General features: G+C 38.7%; 1 protein-coding gene across 1 annotated transcript in view; it reads left to right on the forward strand.

Annotated features, from left to right (window-relative positions):
• Window positions 1–6447, forward strand: part of LOC109719499 (KIN17-like protein) — a 24263-nt gene extending 17816 nt beyond the window's left edge. Inside the window, exon 2 of the mRNA XM_020246226.1 lies at window positions 6188–6447. The gene's annotated coding sequence lies outside the window, so the exon portion shown is untranslated. The remainder of the gene's footprint in view (window positions 1–6187) is intronic.

The raw sequence follows: 8835 nt of genomic DNA on the forward strand, positions 1-8835 counted from the left end.
TCGTGTAATTTACAACTACACGGAATAGTATACAAAGTCAACAGATCTCAACCAATCGTTAAATAGGATTTATGGCTACACAAACGTTGAGGATAGTTCTAGATCTGGGCCAAGACGAACTACTGTAGGGGATTTATTGAAACCATTGAATTCGGAATATGGTAAAGTAGCTCCGGGATGGGGACTACACCACTTATGGGGTCGCAATGGGCTCTATTTGCGAATTCTATCTATTATTTTGGAATTTATAATTCTTCGTTTTACTGGATGGAATTTCAATGAGTTAGTTATAAGAACTATGAAGTCCTAGTCTTTCAATCAAAGAAAAAATTACTTTAGACTTGGATTTCTAGACCATTCTATTCTGGTAGTTCGACCGTGGAATTTATTGTTTCGGTATTGCGGAATATGAGTGTGTGACTTGTTATAATTGATCCTATTGATAATACATAGAATGGACCTGTTATCTCTATCAAGATGATTCTACCTCGTCGGATATTTATTCTAGTATCTGGAGCACGGAATATATAGAATAGATCAAGAAAAGAAATATTTGAACTATGATTCATACCTACTATTTATTCAGACCTCGCAACCGGACTCAAAAAAAATTCAAATAGGTATTTCCTAAATCAAACGAATTTTATTCCTTCAGATTATTTTGACCGAAGGATAATCTTTCTCTAGATTTTGTTGAGTCATTACATCCATTCATTCAATAAGTGATCATCAAAGGTTCTTACTCAGAGAACTTTGAGTTTAGCTTGAGGCTAAACCATCGTGTTCTAGTATGAATCTGAGGTTTCAATTGATTCATAGGGTCTCAACAAGAGAATTCCTATCAATAGTAAAACAAGAGTAAATCCGCAGTACGCACAAAAAAAAAATAAATCAAATAACAAATAAAAAATAGGGAAGAGAAGGTTCAAGAGGCCTGTAACGATCAACATAAAGAAAGACAGATGAGCCAACTTGATATTTTTGGCATTATCATCACAAAGAAGAGATTCCGGATTTTTGTTACTTCGTATCTTCGAGGCAAATCGAATCAAGCGGATAATGAAGTTTTGAACTTTCTATTATATATCCGTTGAAATCAGTATTTGTGTGTTTCCGCTTGAGCCGTACGAGATGAAATTCTCATATACGGTTCTCAGAGGGGGAGTTCTATTGGGTTACCTATCTCAATAAAGTATATGATTGGTTTGAGGAACGTCTTGAGATTCAGGCGATTGCAGATGATATAACAGTAAATATGTTCCTCCTCATGTCAACATATTTTATTGTTTAGGGGGATCACACTTACTTGTTTTCTAGTACAAGTAGCTACGGTTTTGCTATGACTTTTTACTATCGTCCAACCGTTACAGAGGCTTTTTACTCTGTTCAATACATAATGACTGAGGCCAACTTTGGTTGGTTAATCCGATCAGTTCATCGGTGGTCAGCAAGTATGATGGTTCTCAATGATGATCCTGCACGTATTTCGTGTGTATCTCACAGGTGGATTTAAAAAACCTCGCGAATTAACTTGGGTTACCCCTGTGTAAACCGTACCGCGATCTTGGAACAAGTCTCTACAAAAACGACCATAACTAGGTCTAAACCTACGAGTTCACCTTAAACCTTGTAAGGTTTTTTAACCTCTAGGTTGATGTTCCTCTGTTCATCAGACTATGCTGTAACAACACCATAGAAAGCGGAGGTAAAAAAAAAACTAAACTGTAGCCCATAGTCTCTTTAGAACTGAACTTAGTGGTAGAAAAGAAACTGAAAAAAAGAAAGAAATATACTATACCATTTACTAGGGTTTACTTATCCACACCTTCGATATTAACATTTGGTGCTAGCTTAGGTACCTTCGTAACCAAATATGTAAGGAAAATCAGAGCTGAAATCCCTATTAAAAAAAGCGATAGAAAAAAGCTCTTGGCGGATTCCAAGGCTGATTTTTTTACTTTATTGAAATCTTAAATTAACTTCATTACTCGGAGGGTTATACCCTCCGAGTAATGAAGTTGATCAGGGGCACAAGAAGCTTACCTAGAGAATCAACAACTCTCCCAACGGGTTTTCGCCATATATTCCGCATGGGTCATTTCGAATGTTCATTTGGTCTATACCTCTACCGCTGATCCCAACGACAAAGGTAAAAATCTATTAAAGTTCTAGTGTTACCTAGATGCTATTCTAGCAAATAAATGTTGATGTGGCCTTATCATATGTTTCAGTTGTCTAGAGTTGGTTAGCAATTTATCCTAAATACCGATGTGTTTGGCAACTCCTATCAAGATCTAGACCCGGTTCTGCTTGATGACATCCCCTAAATAACTTTGGTAACTTAAGCCTTATACCATTTCATCGAGGCCCTACCCCCTGATGTGGTGAATACCCCCAGCGTTACCGAGATAAACGCTATAAGGATAGATAATAAAACCTTTAAATATTAAGAAGGCAAAATGACCTACGAAAAAGAAGAGCAAAGCAAACGTAGCATGCCCAAAAGTGAACCAACCCCTTGGACTGCTACGAAAAACACCATCGGATTTCAAAGTAGCCCGATCTAATTCAAAATTTTCACCTAATTGGGCACGTCTAGCATATTTTTTCACAGTAGCAGGATCAGAATAACTTACTCCATTAAGTTCGCCACCATAGAACTCAACAGTAACACCTACTTGGTCAACACTATACTTTGATTCTGCCCTTCTAAAAGGAACATCAGCTCTCACAATTCCGTCTTCATCTACCAAAACTACCGGAAATGTTTCAAAAAAAGTAGGCATACGACGTACAAAAAGTTCGCGCGCTTCTTTATCTCTAAAGACGAGGTGTCCTAACCATCCAATAGCAATTGCATCCCCATTGTCCATTGAGCTTGCTCTAAATAATCCCCCTTTTGTTGGATTATTACCAATATAATCATAAAAAGCTAATTTTTCGAGAATTTTAGACCAAGCTTCCGATAAACTAAGATTTTTGGCTAGCCGGGCACTTACTCTTTGATATGTTTTATCCTTGATCCCACCGATAACGAGTAGGGCCAAATAATTCGATTGGGATAGCTGCTGAACCATGCCACATAGTGCCAGCAACAACAAAAGCTGCAAAAAAAACAACAGCGATACTACTGGAAAGTACAGTTTCAATATTGTCCATACATAATCCTTTGTGTAGACGTTGAGGCGGATAGACACTAAGATGGAATAGGCCTGTTAATATGCCCAATGTACCTACTGCAATATGATGAGAGGCTATTCCTCCCGGAACAAAAGGATCAAAACCTTCCGCGCCCCACGCTAGATTTACAGATTGTACTTTTCCAGTTAGTCCATAAAGGTCGGACACCCATATTCCAGGACCATACAAACCTGTTACATGAAATGCGCCAAAGCCAAAGCAAGCTACCCCTGAGAGAAATAAATGAATTCCAAAGATCTTGGGCAAATCCAAAGAAGGTTTTCCCGTACGTTCATCACAGAATATTTCTAGGTCCCAATATACCCAATGCCAGATAGCTGCCAAGAAGCACAAGCCGGAAAACACTATATGTGCCCCTGCCACACCTTCATAACTCCAAATACCCGGATTTGTTATAGTTCCTCCTGAAATACTCCAACCACCCCACGAATTGGTTATTCCTAAACGAGTCATGAAGGGTATAACGAACATACCTTGTCTCCACATTGGATCAAGAACGGGATCAGAGGGATCAAAAACCGCTAATTCGTATAAAGCCATCGAACCAGCCCAACCAGAAACTAGAGCTGTATGCATTATATGAACAGAAAGCAATCGACCGGGATCATTCAATACGACAGTATGAACACGATACCAAGGCAAACCCATGGAAATACCTCTTTATCAAAGAAAAATAGACACTATGTCACTTTATTTTATCGCATTGGAAAAGACTATATATACTATGTACCTAACCTTTTCAGTAGATTCTGTATCAGAAAGGATTAATATTTATTCCATTCCATTGAAAATAACGGAACAATTTTGTTCGTAAGAACAAAGAGAAGCAGATCTATTCTATACCCGATAAGTACCAATACGCAATGGGAGGATTGGTCCCATTTTTGGGGAACGAATGGATAGATACTTGTTTATCATTCGAACGATCGATTTCTTCGTTCAAATTTTTTCTTTATTCATTCTGTCTTACTCTATAAACTTTCCAATCTATGTATCAAATAGAATAAAGAGAAAAAAGGGATGAAGACAATAAACCATTGATTGTTACGTTTCCATATTAAAGTGAAGTATAGTACTAAATTTTTTTCTTTAATTTAATGCCCATTGGTGTTCCAAAAGTACCTTTTCGGAGTCCTGGAGAGGAAGATGCGGTTTGGGTTGACGTATAGTGCGACTTGTCAGACATATTGGGTCATATGGGATTTACCCGTTCTCTCCCCTGATCGAGATATCCTCTGTTTCGCCCAAGAGATATTGTATTGAGTGAAGCATCAATCAATCATTCGGAGCGTGAAGTGCAATTAGATCAATTTATTTTATATTAGGGATCAATATTATCAATTTAGAAGAATTTATGGTTTACTTGGACTGATAAAATAAAGTATCCAGGCTCCGTTCAGAAAATACCAAATCGATAACAAATTGTTAATATAATATATGTATGATTACCACTTGTATCATAAATGATTCTTATACCTACTATTACTTTATACCTACTATTACTTTATACCTACTATTACTATAGTAGTGATCCAAAATTGCCGACCAACGGAATAGTATGATGAATACATCAAATAGTTTTGGGAAAGCAAGACACGAAATTAACTAAAAAAAAAAAGAAGTCATAACAAAAAAATGGTACTGAGACCATTTGTCCTATATGTGCAAATAGAATTCGGACAGATCTTTTCCCGGGGTAGACCATGAACCTAAAAGAATTGAAAGGGCCCATTCAGGAACAAGACAATGACATCGTGATTTTAATATCGATGAAACAATACATAAATGATAGGTTAGTTTAATAAGTTCAGTACTCTTTTTTTTTTTTTGGAGGGAAGAGAGCCAAAACTCGTCTCGTCTTTTTTAATAGAGGACCTTTCATTAAAAAAGCCTGTTACATAAAAATAAAAGAAATAAAACTGGAATCGACACATTGATTCTTTTTTTTTTTCGCAATTTTTTTCAACTGTATGCATCCAAGGTGCACGTACGGTTCCTAAGGGATGCAATTTTGTCCTAAGAGATACAATTTTGTCCTAATCAACCGACTTTATCGAGAAAGATTACTTTTTTTAGGGCAGGAGGTTGATAGCAAGATCTCGAATCAACTTGTTGGTCTCATGGTATATCTCAGTATAGAAGATGCTACTAAGGATCTTTATTTGTTTATAAACTCTCCCGGCGGATGGGTAATACCAGGAATAGCCATTTATGATACTATGCAATTTGTGCCACCTGATGTGCATACAATATGCATGGGATTAGCCGTGTCAATGGGATCTTTTATTCTGGTTGGAGGAGAAATTACCAAACGTCTAGCATTCCCTCATGCTTGGCCCCAATGAGTTTTTATTTGATTGAAAAAAAAGAGAAGACTATGTCTTCGCCATATTGATTATAAAAGAAAATTATAAGTAATAATAGCATGGTACTTCGAGTTCGATATGAACAAACCATTATTGATTTTTCATAACATGAGATTTTGTATCGAGATAGTAGTATGAAATAAGGGTTATTTCCGATTTTGTAAGTTGTCTGTAGAAGCACAGCATCACTTTATTGAATTACATGATAAGTTATACTATTTGGGTCGGTAATAGTTCGCTNTTATTAATTATACTTTTTTACAATCCAATTACACTTCATCAAACAACAATTTTGACCCCAATTATATTAACGTAGATGTGTTGAACTGCAAATCGATTCAAATCTATCCTAATTTGTTATCAAATATCGTTAATGTGTTAACGTGGATCTGTTTGTAAAGCCCTCTGCTGCACATTTAGCATGCCATTAGGCCATTAGATACAGTAGATCCTGTTTTTATGCCTCTCAAAAACCAGCTGTCAATTTGATCTTTTGAGTAAACGAAAGGAGATATGTGTTGTTGTAGACTTCTTTCTAGCATGCTAACAGGCCTTTAGGAAGATCATCATTTGCTAATTTTATGTCACTTTTGATTTAGACTAATGTAGTTTCCTTCCAGGTTGGTGTTCCTTGATCTGGCTTTTGCTTTGGCTTCTGGAATTCGGGCAGCTGAAAATTAGCTCAATTCTTTCCTAACAGCCACTGAATGTGTTATCCAAGAGGTTTTGTTGATGCATTATGTAACAATTTGTAGCAAAAGCCAAATGTAAACAGTGAAAGCATGCCTTAATGCTTTTATTTGGTCAAAATCTTTGTACAATGAATTGTTCTATTCGAATTGTTAATTGTAATTCGTTCGGGAGTTCCCACTCAGTTTCAGCTCTGGAATTTTTCTCACGTATCGAATCTGCTGGTTATTCATACAGCCTAAATGCAGCCATTGGTGCTCGCTTTTTTTTTTTCCTTTTTTTTTTTTTAAAAAAAAGACCTCTAGAGCACATTAATAAATAAATATGGCTCACTCTAAAAAGTTACCGTGAAATGTCTCAGCACCGATAGAAATCTTTTTTTAATCTTCCAAAACATAGGTGAAGTTGGGGGAATTATTGACAAGTTAATTCACAACAATTCACACGCCAATAGATGGATGTAGAACAATTGGTACAGCTGTGACAACTGAAGTTGAGAGAGTACAGCGCAATAGCAGAATCGTAAGTGAAAGAAAGAATCACACAATTGCTATCGTTGAAAGATGCCAGCAGGCCAGGGAAGAACAATTTTTACTACAGCTTGTGGATTATTTCGCAACTCTTCAATGGCTTTCTTTGGCAAAACTGCTGCACCACATATAGCAGAACAACATTTGCAAAAGAACAGGCAGAAAGCCAAAACTGAAATTTGCTAAAGAACAAAAAAAAAAGAAAAAGAAAAAATCATCAAGTTTACTACAACGATCANAATGTGCAGAAGCAATGCACTTTCTTATCTCCGGCAATCCGATCACTCTCTAACTTGTCCAAGAACTTATCCAAGCCTTCTAGAACATGTTGGATAGTTCCACAACTCATGCCACACACTCGAGCTCCGCAATTTGCAAAAGTTCAGTGTATTACATAATGTCTCGAAGATTAACCAAAAATTGTATAATCTAAGCTTCCTCCTGTCGAGAACATTATCTTACACTATTTAATTTGAGAGAACTTCATGCCACGTGGCATAATGACATTAACCTATTCCATGTGGCGAGTTATGGATTCTTTCTTGACTATTACAGTTGGAACTCTCTCTCTCCCCTCCTCAACCTCTTCTAGGTAGACCTCTCTCTTCCCCCTTTCTCCTCATTCTCTCTCCCACCTACAGCTGGCCTCTCTCTCAACCCAAACTCTCACACACACACACACACACACTCTCTCTCTCTCTATGTGTGCCTCTCGCACGCTCTCTCTCTCTTTCCCTCTTATCCGTCCCCTCTCTTCCTCCAGCGATTTCTCTCTCTTCGATCCTCGACGACGAGGTGTGGCTGCTCTCTGATGAGGTCTACACCTATGTTCGTAGGTCAGGTAGGCCGCAGGCTATTTCTCTCTCCTGCCCTTCTCTCTCATCTGTAGCTGCCTCCCATGACTCGCCATCTCTTCTCTTCTCTCTTGCTCTCTCTTGCGATTTGTTGGCATCTGCACGGATTGGCAATCCTATGATGGGGCCTACCTCTATACCTACTAAGTCTATAGGTGAGCCCTACGTCTACAGGTAAGCCTTCTCTCTGCTCTTGCCTTTTTATTCTCCGTTGCGCTTTTCTCCTTTCCGTTCTTCTTCTGTCGATTGGCCATTGTACGGCTGCGATGGCATCTACCACTGTGGTGATCCTGTTGTTATTATCATTGGGTACGCCGTGCAAATACAAAGAAAACTCTGTCCGTGTGGACAGTGGAACTTTGCATTGTGGCAGGTCTATACGCCAAGTGGGCCAGATTGAGTTCAAAAAAAAAAAAATTGGCACATTTTTCGCAACTCTGATTTCTAAAATAGTATTCATTATAAAAAGACTTTTAAAATCGGTCCCGGGGCGTGATAGATTAAGATAGTATCAGAGCGTGAAACAACTACAACTACATTCACAGGCTTTCTAACTGAACCATTGGTTAGGCTGGCCCTAGGAAGACCATAAGGCTATAGGCACGTGAGAGCGCAGGGTATGCGGGGTCTAACCCCAAGGTTATCGAGTTTGTAAGTCTCGAGAGTTGATTATGTTTATAAACTTGTCTTTTATATGCTTCAGGATGGCGCGCACCCGTACTGGTACTGGGAGTGGGGGCGGGGAGAACAAGTTGGCTCTGGGGAGCAGGGTGATGATAGTTGCACCCAGATGCTCGAGGAGCAGTTATTGGCCCTATCAAGCTAGATAGCAACTCTGTCAGGTATAGTACAGTAGATGGCGTGGCAGCAGGCTGCTTTTGCTGTTGCTTTCGCCCCACCTCCAGCATAGAATACAGGAACCGCTGCGGCCAGCCCGTAGGCACTACTCAAGAGGCAACTACGGAGCCGGACAATTCCATATGTGAAAGTATTGTGGACAAATCACGGGGAGCGCGAAGCTACTTGGGAGTTAGAGTCCATGATGCGAGAGCGATATCCCGAGCTATCCGCAGGAGAGATGTGAGCAAGTTTCGGAGACGAAACTTTCTTCAAGGGGGGGGATAATATGAGGACTGAGAATTTTGCAGTGTAGCTACCTTCTTTGTTGACGATGTTTTTGTGTGTATTTTAATT

The sequence above is a fragment of the Ananas comosus genome, linkage group 13 (genome assembly GCF_001540865.1).
Source record: "Ananas comosus cultivar F153 linkage group 13, ASM154086v1, whole genome shotgun sequence".
In the NCBI taxonomy this organism is placed as follows: domain Eukaryota; kingdom Viridiplantae; phylum Streptophyta; class Magnoliopsida; order Poales; family Bromeliaceae; genus Ananas; species Ananas comosus.